We start from the raw sequence: 13,975 nt of genomic DNA on the forward strand, positions 1-13,975 counted from the left end.
TTGCTGTTCTTTAAGCATAGGTGGTACGTTGTAACAGTACAATATACCTCTGAAAAATTATTTATGTCTCTTTGTATTTGACTATATTTCTTGGCTCACATTCACCATCGTTTCTATCAAATATGAATCTGATTTCAGAAAACTTTTTATTTCTATTTTGATTGTGATTTCCATTCCCTTCCGCTATGTTTTTTTGCTTCATTGAATTGGTGTTTGTTGTACCTTCTAGAGCCTGTGGCTATATTTCACTGCCCCTGCCGATGTTTATGGGGCAGATTAAATTTAACTCATGCTCCCTGTAGCAGTTAGTGTCTCAATCTGTTTATTATATTATTCCATATGCTTTCTTGTCTGTTCATTAATGAGTCAAAGTGACCCAAATTCACATCTTTGAGCATTTCCAGTTACAGATTCATTGCAAATGACAAATATCTCTTGAACATAACATTTTGCTAGAGATACACTATATCTCTGTGTTTTCCATAGTCAAGGCAAAATCACCCTCCTGTGCTTGTACTAATAATAGGAGTGGCCCATCAAGAAAGTCACTGACAGTATTTTAGGTGTTTTCTCAGACCTTCTGGCAGTGAGAACAATTATCAACTTGCTTAAACTGATGGAACTTCTTACAACATTTCCTTTCAGTGTCATGGCAGTTGAGGAAATTATTGTTAAACATGTTTTTCCACTATAACTTCTGATATCATATAATATTTACTGAGTCAAATCAGCAACTGTGGGAGATGACTTGGTACTCTTATTAAATGAATGAGCTGCTGGCTCAGATTGAGATTGTTTAGGATTCTGGAAACATTTGATTCTCATTGGGCATATTTAAAAGTGTAACAGAGATGTCAGCACAGTTATTCTCATAGTAACATTGCACAATCATATTTGCAGAGTGACAGAGCAGGATACGATTTGTAAGAACAGTTCTTCCAATCTGTTGACATTCCTAAGTATTGCTTAACTTAGTAAATGCTAACATGACGATTTCACAGATGGCTTTTTTGATATGTGAAACATTGTTAATATTGATGGTCGAAACACTATAATTAAAGACGAAGAGGCCTTTCCTAGACCACTTTTGTGAATGACTTATCTAAAAAACAACTGCATATTATTCATGTATCTTCTTTTATACTTGAGTAATGTACAGTGGCAGCATATACATCAACAGTGGTATCTATAGCAATAAAAGCACGGGTCTTTCCTTGTAACAGGGCAGCTCTGTTGCAACCCACTGAACCATGCTATGTAGCCAGTTCATGTGGTTTCACAGTCACAAACACACACCAAGATGTGTACTGATTCTTCATTTATCCAATGCAGTCTTACAGCAAGGGTAGGCTTCCCCACAGCCTTTAGGCTTCTGCCTAGGTTCACCCTCTGAGCTGCTTTTGCTTCCTATTTCCACTCCTGATATTGTTACCTCATTAGCCTAGTGATTGCCATGCAGGTACTCACAAGCTCCCTGTACAATTGTCTTCAGCTGGGCCAAAAATTGTCTCCAAGTTAATAACAATGATCAGGATGCCATTGATAGTGCCCTGTCAGACTCTTGGTTGAACTAAATGAAGTAAAAATACATTGTGGGGGGAGACAAGGGAGAGACCCCCTTTCTCTCTGCACCCTGAGGTGCCTTCATTGTCCCTTCCTTTCTACTATAATCAAATTATCTAGATTTTAATAGATAATTTAAAAGATAATTTAATAATTAAACTTGGTAGAAAGCACAGTTATTCCCACATTAAAAACTTGTATAGCATGCTTTAGTTCCATCTTTCATTCCTTCCTTCCTCTGAGCCTACCATGCTGGCCAAACAGGAAATGAAATTCAAAATTTCCTGGGAGTTTTCCTGTGTACCTGAGAGAACAGAAAAGCTGAAAGTCACATTAGGGCACTGTGGGTATGTCTAGATTACATGTCTCTGCCGACAGAGGCATGTAAACTAGGCTACCCAACATAGTCAAAGAAGCTGGGATTTAAATATCCCCAGCTTCATTAAAATAAACATGGCCACTGCGCTGTGCCAGCTCAGCTGATTGTTGGCACAGCGCACGAGTCAAGACGCGGATCGGTCGACAGGGGAAGCCTTTGTCATCCGCTCCCTTATGCCTCGTGAAACATACCCTGTGAGACACCTCCTGACATACCCTGTGAGATGCCTCCTGAGTCCAAGAATGTCGACTTTAACAGCGCTGTGTCTGCACTATGCCAAAATTGACCATGGAAGGTTGAATTTAGCACCACTCCTTTTGTCAAAGAGGAGTACAGAAATTGACTTTCATTGCCCTTCAAGTCTGCAAAATGGGTATGGAGGTGTAGACTCTTTCGGTAAAATTATCAGTTCTCTGTCACAGTGATAATCAAAACATTCATGGTATTTAATTAGTTCTGTATTGAAAAAACATTTCCATCTGTGGTAAGTCAAGTCATTCACCAAGCCTGTGGACAACAGGTCAATTACCTGGAATAAGTATTTTTTAAAATGCTCTTTTGAAAATAAAAACAACAACTAGATGATGCAGAGGTTTAGTTTTATAGGTCATTTTGTTAAATCTATAACTGGATAATAGAAATGTACATCTTTGAATTCCAAACAACAAAAGAGAGAGGACCTTAGTTTTAAATATGCTCTGATCATTACTGCCCTTTCTCAAACTTCTACCAACCAGCCAACAGGAAAAAGGGGGGTTGAAAAATAATCATTTACATTTGAAAAGTCATTGCTGCAGTGAATCTCAGTCATCTTCAGTCTTTCTCCACCTCTCTTTGGATATAATGGACAATGACATTGAGGAAGATTTTCAGCACCTCAGTGGAAAAGATGAAGTGATAATATTATTTCTTTTTTGCTATACTTGGCTGGGGGGAGTCATGGGAAGGATACAAAAGGGCCTGCTCTAGAAAACAGGCCCACTCCTCAGTCCCCTTTGGAAATATTGAGAGAACTGCTAGCTAATATCCAGCACGACCATTCTTCCTGATACATGCATAATTTGAACCAGATGGACTCTTGACTATAGATAGGTATATTTTTGTATAATACATACACTGTAAAGTGCCGTTTGAAAGCTTGTAGTCTCAGTATCCCATGAGCTGATCTCCCTTATTTATACCTACGATATCATTGGGGATATTTGCATTATTTCAGTGCTATTCGTTATATCGATTATAGAGTATACAGATATTATGCAAAAACAATAGCTTTTACCTTTGTACTCTGAAACTGATGCTTTAAAGGCTTGCGGAGAGTGGGGTGTAAATAAGGGATGGATCGATGATTGCGCAAGAGATGGCTTATAAAGGATTATTGCTACATGTAATTAAATATATAAAACAAGTCATTTACCTTATCATTACTGACAAAGTCTCATCATATAAGCCATCAAGGGTCAAGTGGAGTACAAGACGTTGCTTACATCAAAAAGGTGATGTATTTCACAATAGTCATCAGATAAATCATAATGGCTACGTCTAGACTACATCCCTTTTTCGTAAAAGGGATGTAAATTAGACGTATCGCAATTGCTAATGAAGCGGGGATTTAAATCTCCCCCGCTTCATTAGCATAAAAATGGCTGCCGCTTTTTTTCGGCACGGAGCTTTGCTGGAAAAAAGCGCCAGTCTAGATGCGGATCTTGCGGAAAATAAAGCCTTTTCCGAAAGATCACTTATCCCTTATTTCATAGACGTAGCCAACAGGTTTATTGAGGGCTTAATAAAAAGAAAATGCTATAAAGACAGAAGAACCAACTCTGACAGCCTGGAAGAGTTCAGGATTTGAACACAGACTAATAAACAGAATAATAATACAAATATATGGTACTGGTTAGGGGTTTCTCACAATGAGGGCTCTGAGAATGTAAGAGATTTGGAATCTAGGAAAGGAAAAACATTAGGCTGCATTAGCTTTAGGTGAGAAATGAATGTGCATTTGTTTCTTTAAACACACACATGCACGCACACTAGAAGATCTACCCAGCGTTGCTTGGGTCCTTTAGGGCAAAGGACTGGAGGTGTTGGAGGACAGGTGTTGGAGTCAGGGCAGAGGCTTGGGAATTTGGGGAGCTTAGGTCAGGGGGCAGTGGGTGTAGAAGGTACAGTAGTCAGGGCAGGAGTGGGGGGCTCAGGGAAGGCAGTTTGGAGTGCAGGAATCAGGACAGTGGGTTGTAGTGGGGGAGCTCAGATGAGAGGGATGGAAGATGCAGGAGTCAGGGCAGAGATGAAGGTCTCAGAGGGTGGGGTTGGCTGCTAGCTGCTTCCTCAGGCTGCCCAGGGGCAGCCGGGGCTGCACTGCCCAGCCACCATCTATTCCTCAGGGCAGACCAGAAAGGCCATGTTGCTTGGCTGGTGGCTACTGCCCTGGGCTAGGTTCGGACAGCAGAGTCTGTGTTGCATGCCTGGCAACTGCTCTGTAGCAATCTGAGGCTGTTGGGCAGTGCAGGTATACTTGCTTGCTGCCCCACTGTGGTAATTCTGGAGTCTAACTGTCCCTGCTATCAAAGCCCTCTCTTTCCATTTGATGAAAAACAATCATATTCCATGCACATTGTCCTGGCATAACCAAACCCTGGCATTGTTTTAAATTAGGATAAGATGACACTGCATACCTAGCTCTTTCCATTTAGGAGGAGTTCTTGAACAAGCAGACTTACATATGGATGGACAGACACACAACCTCTCTCAAGTATATAGTAGATTTCCATGTACATAGAGGACTGAAAGCAACACACATCATATTTAAAGGATTCCTTACTATATACAGTAGACGTCCCATAATCCGGCACCTTTGGGACCTGATTATCAGATATGCCGGAGTATCGGGAGGTACTCCGGTGGGGGGGCTGTGACGGGTCTGCCGGGACCCACACTGCTTCCGGGGGTTCAGTGGGGAACAGTGCAGCGAGGGGCTAACCCTCCACCATTTTGCAGGAAGGTGGGGGAAGCGCCATGCCTCTGCCAAGAGTTTCTGGATGAGGAGTGGGCTCCCCACACTCCAGACTGCAGCAGTTATTGCCGAGCAGTGGGGTGAGGGGCGGCGCTGTGGGACCAACCCGATAGCACCCCAACTGCCCTGCTCGGCAGTTTCCCCAAGTCTGCCGCTCATCAGTTTCAGCAGCAGCAGTGGCAGTGGCAGACTTGGGGAAGCAGCGGAGCAGAGCAGCTGGGGTGCTCCTGGGTTGGTCCCACAGCGCCACCTTTCACCCCCCTGCTCAGTGATAACTACTGCAATCTGGGGGTGGGGAACCCTCTCCTTTTCCGGAAACTCTTCGAGACTGCGCAGGGCTTCCCCACCTTCCTGCAAAACAGCGGAGGGTTTGCCCCGCGCTGCACTGTTCTCTGCCCACCCCCCACTCCCCAGCCAGATGCAGTCAACAGCCTCACTGGGTCCCTGGGCAACGTGGGAGTGAGGGAGCATCAGGCAGGGCTAAGACAGCCAGCCCTCAGTGCTGCCCGAAGTTTGTTGCGCTATATCCCCGATACCCTCCTCCCCACAGCCCTCACAGCCATCTGGAGCACGCTGCAGCAGCAGCAGCACTTCGGTGGCAATTTAAAATAGTGGTGGCTGCCAGAGCCCTGGGCCCTTTGGAATTGCTGGACCCCAGGTGTAAATGCCCCCATTACCTCCCACTTCTTCCCCTTTCATTGGTAGGAATGGAAAAGATATATGAGAAAAGTCCCTAAAAATGTACAATAAAAATATTCAGAAAAGTAAGTACTGTGTCCAACCTGCTTCAGTGTTCCAAGCTTTAGGACAGTTCAGCTGCTCTTAGCATGGTCAATATATATATATATATGGGGCCATTTTTCAAAATCTGTAGCTGTAAGGACCCTGTGTCCCAGATATGTCAAGTGACAGTACAGGAAACACAGCTAAACTTATTACATCAGTGGTCATATTACATCAGTAGCAAAGCCTCAGAGAAAGCAATTTTTTCATGGTTACTGGAAGCTGCGTTGCTCCATATGTAGCAACTCTTCCACAGTGGTAGCATTTCCAGACCTCACTGGGGAGTGGCGTGAGAAAGTTTCTTACCAGAGCGGAGGAAACAAAGGCAGCCCTTCCAAGAAATGGTCAGGCAAAAATTAAAGAACATCTGTGGACAAACCTTATCAAGATTGTACCAGATGACAAACAGGAGCTTTGAGCCAAGATCAACACAATGGTCTGAAAGAGAAGGAGGCTGCTCGTCACTGCCAGCTTTGCAAGCTAATTCAAAGCCAAGCCCCCTTTAGCCAGCAACAGACCATCTCTATCTCTTTCTACCCTTGAATCCAAGCATACCATGCAAGTCATTTTTTGGACTTGGGTTCTTAGATTGGAAAAAATAAAGCACTGCATTGGTTGGTGATTATAATACATTACAGTTTGAGCTCTAAAAATAACTTGAACTAAATAACCACTTACTGGATTGCATATGAGGATTATTTTAAATTATCTATGTATCTGTCAGCCGACGGTCAGGGCAGTGAGTCCCTTATGACCGGCTGAAGTTCTTTTAAATTGTGCTTGGTTCTGTTACAGCAACTGAAGGAGTCAGGTTAAAGCTTAAACAGTTACTATTTATTGTTACAGGGTAAACTTAGTTGTTAGATGCTACTACTGTGTTACAGATAACACAGACACTACAAAGGACAGGACAGAAATTACACTAATAAGTCACTTACAGGTACCATGAAACCCTTTGGTTCTCTGAGCTCTTATTAAATGCATGCAAAATAGACACATAGCAGGTATATATTCTCACCCCTGCGTTCCAGACTTGGCGTGGCCAGCGTCTTTCTCTCAATCCCTCGGGAAGAAGTAGGGCGAGGTTGGGCGTCCCACAGACCTCGGGAGACAATCAATACCTGCCAGCAGGTATAGATGATTGGAGCTCAAATGGGGTGGGCAGCAGAACCTCTTTTTATACCCCTTGGGTCATAAAGGCTTCTTCCTAGGCTCAAGTGGCCAATTAGGAAAAATGGCTTTGAATGCCAAGTTTCCCATGAAGGGTGCAAAGCATAATTTACACCTGGGAAAATGCAGACAATGGGCACCTCTGGTATGTGATGGGCGAAGATTCCTCTCCTGGGACAGTGCAGGCGTGTCAATTACTGGTACTAGCCATCAGGGCGACGGGAGGCCCCGGGTCGTCAGCTAGCCCATTTGCTGTCTGGTTTCTGTTCATGGTAGAGTCAGGGACAGGCAGCAAACCTGTGTTCCCAGGGCATCAAAGGCTGACTGCCTTTCTCTTGCTCTCTGGGGGGGGGGGGGAAACAAGATGGGGCTCGTGGAAAAACAAGATGGGGTTTTGTGTCTGGCTACAAGTATCAGAGGGGTAGCCGTGTTAGTCTGAATCTGCAAAAGCGACAAAGAGTCCTGTGGCACCTTATAGACTAACTGAAGTGTAGGAGCATAAGCTTTCGTGGGCAAAGACCCACTTCGTCAGATGCATGAGATGTCTGGCTACAGTATCTTATCACTTAGCTGAATGCTCAGTTTTTGGTTTCACAAGGTTTCTTTTTCTGTTCCAGTGCATTGCTTTATGTTGTTAGAAATTCTATCTGGCAAAAGCATGAATTTGGGAAGATTTTAATTTTGCCTATAATATTTTCTTTTCTTCTTTGCTAAGATTGCCAGTGCATTTTATTCAAATATATCAGCTACTTTAGAAGACAATTCCTTTATTTCCTGCCCATGATCATTCAGGCACCATTTTGAGAATGGTGGAGGAAGGACAGGGAGGGGGAAGGTTAACAACCCATAAAATAAATAAAGCCTTAATATACATCTTATCTACTTTCTTCCACTGTGAGTACCTCCTCTGGGTTCATCTGGAGTGGGCTTGGCTGACTTTTGATAAACTAGCTCTCTGAAGGGGCTGCATTCTCTGTGTCCCCCCTCCTAAAAGAGCTTTTTGTCAATATGCACTTTTGGGCTTCTTTCCTCTGGATTTCCTGAGGTGTCCACAATTACTCATGGCATGCTTGTGGGGTACCTACCTAGTACAACTCCAACTCCACATTGAAGCAGCAAGTGTGGGGTGGAGAGAGGGGTAGTTCCGGATTTTCTGTAGGCCTTTATTGCCTTTTGGTATGACTGATACAATTCTTTCCCTTTTGACGAACATAGCCACTAGTCAGCTCCAGCTTCTGCTTTCATTCTGCATGTTTATTTCTGCTTTAGCCTGAAGCTGGGCTTGCTCTATTCCTTTTCCTACAGGCTGAGGAAATCCAGGACTTCTTTCCTGGACCAAGAAGCTTTACATGGATGAAAAGGAAGACCTGCCAAGGAGGGATAGCAGAAAGTGAAGCATTCCAAGAACACACTGCATATTTTACTTTATTTATAGGGTTGCAAGGTGTCTGGTTTTGAATCGGACAGTACAGTATTTGAGCTTTCTGTTTGGGAAACAAATTGAGAAAATATAAATGAGAAAATATAAATGTCCGGTATTTTCTAAATAAGATATAATGTAGATTGTGATGTAATGTCAAGTGTGTCCGGTATTTTTGTTGAAACCATCTGGCAACACTATTTATTTACCCCATCCTATTTTCTCCGAGATGATACCTACCGCATGGCAATGAGACTATTCACCTATGTGACTGAAGAATTTGAGTGTTAATCCAAATTTTAGCATTGAAATTCTGGCTAGTTTTGTTTTTAGAAGCAGTAATTTGTAATTTACTTTAGTTTGTACTAGATATCCTTACTCCAATGCAACCGTAGTGCACTTTTCTGAATTGCAATTTCTTTCTTCTGCAAGAAGTCCAGAATTTGACAAGTCATTTTTCTCTATTCTGTAGCACACCATAAACCTGCCATCCTGTATCTTTTAATCTCTTGTGAAATTACCTTCCCATAATATGTGAGTTCCTGATAGTTGAAAACTAACACTACAATCTTGTCATGAGTAGGTGACAAAGCTTAGTTAAATCGTTTAACATAATACAGTAAAACTCCAGGGCTGTGTCTAGACTGGCAAGTTTTTCCGGAAAATCAGCCGCTTTTCCGGAAAAACTTGCCAGCTGTCTACACTGGCCGCTTGAATTTCTGGAAAAGCACTAACGATCTCATGTAAGATCGTCAGTGCTTTTCCGGAAATATTATGCTGCTCCCGTTCGAGCAAAAGTCTTTTTCCAAAAGACTTTTGTGCAAAACGGCCAGTGTAGACAGCACAGTACTGTTTTCCGCAAAAAAGCCCCGATCGCGAAAATGGCGATCAGGGCCTTTTTGGAGAAAAGTGCGTCGAGATTGGAAAGTGGATGCTTTTCTGTGAAAAAGTGCTTTTGTGGAAAAACGTCCTGCCAATCTAGACGCGCTTTTCCGAAAATGCTTTTAATGGAAAATCATGCCAGTGTAGATGTAGCCCAGTTGTCCGGCATCCAGTGGTCCGGCACTTCTGATAGTCTGGCACCACCTGGAACCCAGAAGAGCCAGACTATCGAAAGGGGGGGCTATGAGGGGTCTGGGGTAGGGTGGGGTGGGAGGGTTGGGAGGGGAGGTGCTGCAGGACCAACCTGGTAGCACCCCAGCTGCTCTGCCCCAGACTTCCCCAAGTCAGCCGCTGCTGAAACTGACCAGCGGCTGACTTCGGGAAGCCCGGGGCAGAGCACCCCAGCTGCTCTGCCCCAGGCTTCCCCGAGTTAGCCACTGGTCAGTTTCAGCAGCGGCTGACTTGGGGACGCCCGGGGCAGAGCAGCTGGGGTGCTGGGTTGGTCCCGTACCGCCGCCCCTCGGTGCTGAAACTGACCAGCGACTGACTCCAGGAAGCCTGGGGCAGAGCAGCTGGGGTGCTTCCGGGTTGGTCCCGCAGCACTGACCCCCCATCCCTCCCACCCCACCCTAGGCCCCTCATAGCCCCCCCTTCTGATAGTCTGGCATATCTGATAATCCAGCACCCCATGGGTCCTAAAGGTGCCGGATTATCGGAAGTTTACTGTACTATGTTTTCTTGTTCTTAAATTCCTGTTAAGAAGTGTTTGCATTTTGACAAAAACAATACTTACCCCATAAGAAACTTAGTTTCCAATAATAATAATGAGTCCATCCAAGTCATAAAACATATATATGAATCCCCTCCCAAACTGGCAGTTCAACATCATGTTGAAGATGAAATGGCAGCCACAAGGAATGAAACACAGGGATAGAGTATGTTAGGAGGATCGGATACAATAGCACAATAGTCTCTTTGCAGTTAATAGGTTACTGTTTTTCCTCTGATTTAATTATTTTAAAATCATTCAATTAGATTAAAAATCCAGGCTATTATATTACATTTCCAGAACCTACTCACATTAAAATATAATTTATTTAAGACAAATGAAATAAAATGCTAATCTAATGTGCAGTATGCCAGTTTCAATATGACTGTAAAGAAAACATTACATGCTTGAGAACTCAGCCATAACCACATTGTTTATGTTTTAGCTAGTGAAAAAAACCCTTACCCCCACCCAGTCCGTCCATTACAACAAGTCAATTTATAATCAGCTATGATGTAATTAGAAAGCAACAGAAAGATTTTGCCAGGAAAGCTGCTGCTACTCTTCTGATCATCAAAATGAAAAACCATCCTACAATAAGATAGAATCATAGGACTGGAAGGGATATCAAGAAGTCTTCTTGTCTAGTTCCCTGGACAATGGCAGGACTAAGTGTTATAGACCATCCCAAAAAGGTGTTTGTCTAACTTGCTCTTAAAAATCTCCAATGACAAATGTCCACAGCCTCTATAGGCAATTTATTCCAGTGCTAAACCACCCTGTCAGTTAGGAAGTTTTCCCTAAGATTCAACCTATACTGTCCTCGCTGTAATTTAAGCCCATTATTTCTTGTTGTATAGTCAGAGATTAAAGGGTACATCTACACTGCATGCTTATTTCGAAATACACTATTTCAGAATAGTTATTCCAAAATAGCTTATTTCAAAATAGCACATCTACACTGCAGGGAAGCTTCAAAATTAGTCCGAGGCAGGTTTCCCTAATGTAAACGTGCTATCTCGATTTAAAACCCCAGGAAGCATTGGGGAGGAATAATTTAGTATGTGTGCATCTGATTGTTTCTTCCTAAGTGTAGTGCTTGCATTTAGAGTATTTTGCAGCTGAGATGCTGTCTCAGATCACGGTACAAGTACAAACAAAGAATCATAATTTAGAGTAGCTGCAATTATGCTTTTCTCTTTCTGAAGAAGAGCATTCCAGCAACTCTTATTGCCTATAGCATATCTAGGTTCAATCCACATCAGGTCAGATTCTCCTGCCCCTTCATGTAACTCCCGATGTAAATGGGATGCTAGTTAATGTTGAGCTGGTGGAATAGCTTTGCAGCCCCAGTGGTGGATTAACTCTTCTGGGGTATTTGGAGTGCAGGATGAGACTCCAGACTGAAGCCAAAGGAGTGTGGGAGCAGTCTCAGGGTAGGAGTTTAGGGTGAGATGCAGGATCTGATTGGGAGGTATGGTGCACGAGCAGGTTCAGGGCTGGGGTGCAAGTTTGGGGGGTGGGGTCTAGGCGGGAGATAGTGAATTGAGATGAGGGAGGGAGGCTCAGCGCCAGTGATTGTGGTGTGGGGCCAGGGAGGGAGTTAGGGTCCAGGAAGAAGTTCAGTGCTGGGGTAGGAGTTGAGATTTGGTGGTGCTTACTCGGGGCAGCTCCCATTTGATGGTAGGGCAAGTGACTCCACGCTGCCCTATGCTTGCCTGCAAGTACTGCCCCTTGCAGCTCCCACTGGTGGGGATTCCTGGAGAATGGGAGCTGCAGAGGCGGAGCCTGCAGGTGAGGAAAGCCCGGGGACAGAGTTTCCTGGTGCTTGCGGCAATGTGGCTTCAGTCCAGTGGGCAGAAAAGGCAGCGTGCAGAGCCACCTTCCCCCTCCTGCCAGGAAGGGCTAGCCTGGAGCACAGGGGCTTTAGGGACTGCAGCCCAGAGTCCTGGGCTAAGGGGCCCCTTTAACTCAGGGCCCTGGTCTGCAGCCCCTAGGGCCCCTTTCTTAATCAGGCCCCACACAGCACCTCCTTCTTCACAACCCCTGGATATCAGAGTAAGGAAGTTCTGCGCAGGATGCTGCTGGAAATGTCTTCTTTGGGGGCCACTACAGGTTAGTGTAAGTAAGAGCATCTTAAACCAGAAGGCAGGCAGTTCTATGACAGAGTTGTGAATACGTGAAGTTTGAAGGTATCTCTATTCCTCCCTCCATTCTTTTGGCAATTGTAACTCAGAAGAAATGGAGACTCTAGCCCAAATTCCTTGGGATGTTCCAAATACATTGTATTCCATCCATATGGCATGTTAGATTGCTATGATTCTGTCCTGGGTTTTTGGTATGCCATGTCTTTTGTTTGTTTGTTTGTTTGTTTGTTTGACCCAGCAGCCCAAACTTTTTTGGGGAAAATACGTTGGTCTATTTTGAACCCCATGAAATGAAGACCCTATAACAATCTTGAAGTTTTTCACAAAACTTTCCTTTAACTAGCTCTATCTCCATGTGTATTTCAGAATACAGGCAGTGCCCGGGTTATATGGATCCGACTTACATTGGATCCCTACTTACAAACGGGGTGAGGCAACCCTGCACTAGCTGCTTCTCCCCAGCAGACTAGGGAGACACGAAGCTAGCGCCCCCCCCCTCCCCAGCAGACCAGGGAGACGCGGAGCGGCTTTTCTCAGCAGACACCTCAGCTTGAGAATAAAGGACTGAGGGAAGTGAGGTGTGGGAGAATAAAACTGAGCTCTGGAGAAATGTTTGGCTAGAGTTTCCCCTACAATATGTACCAGTTCCGACTTACATACAAATTCAACTTAAGAACAAACCTACAGTCCCTATCTTGTACGTAACCCGGGGACTGCCTGTAGTCACCTTTGTTTTAGAGGGATTTTGAAAGATAAGGGCAGGGTTCTGTGTATTAATTGATAGGATACAATTATTAACTTTTATAGCAGTGTAATATAATAATCTGTAATGGAAAACTGATCACAACATCTGATCCTTACTGCTTCCTTATTGGTTAATTTGATCCTGTTTCATCCTGTCTCTGTAGAGCACCAACAGTGTTGCATAACATTTTGAAGACATGGGCATTCTATTCCAGAGAGTTATATTGCTGATATTATTATGTTAGATCAGTAAGGGGCAACCTAGGATACTAAGTGGGCTGTATGAGTGACCCTTCATCTCAGTGGGCTGCGAGATTGTCATAAACAAGACAGTCCCATGGGATAGGGTAGTTTTGCTAATTGTGCTTGCATCCCTAGAATTTGATTGAACTGTAGCAGAACTTTGATTGGACGCAGAAGGAGCACATGGGTGTCACAATCAGTTTTGCATGCAATCACCATACCTTACTTCTCATGCCCTTGCTTTAAGCGTGTGTCACTTTTGTATACCGGTAGGAAAAAAACTACGCCGACAAAACCCAGAAGAATCTGGCAACCCTCTACAAAAGCAACAGTAAACAAATTGTCTCGTGGGGCACATAGGACCCTAAAATGTTGCCTATCACTGTTTCAGATATATGTTTAGCCAAAGGACACAAGTGACCTGATTCAAACTCCATTAAAAGTAAAGGAAAAATTTCTATTGACTTCAGTGGGCTTTGGTGGCACTCAGATATCATGGTGATAGATGCAATAGAAGACCCCCCCCCCCCCCCATAGAACAAATCCATAGACAAAATCATGCAGGCCTGCATGACAGAATAGTACAGCAGGATTGTTTTATGATCTTTGGGACAAATCCTGGTCTTCAATATGCATTATTCAGAATAGCGCTAATTCACAAAGACAAGATGATAAAATGACCTGTTATGTATTCTGCACTGATGCTTAAAATAACCGTTAAAAGAAAATATTCAGAGTCCAAATACACAACAGAACACAAGTAATAACTTTTGGGTTGCCATTGAATTTGGAAACCTAGCATTAGAGACAGGGGAACCTCAAAAGCTCTGATTAAATTTGATAAAGACTCTCACCAAAGAAA

Source organism: Pelodiscus sinensis, chromosome 10 (assembly GCF_049634645.1).
Source record: "Pelodiscus sinensis isolate JC-2024 chromosome 10, ASM4963464v1, whole genome shotgun sequence".
NCBI classification, from domain to species: domain Eukaryota; kingdom Metazoa; phylum Chordata; order Testudines; family Trionychidae; genus Pelodiscus; species Pelodiscus sinensis.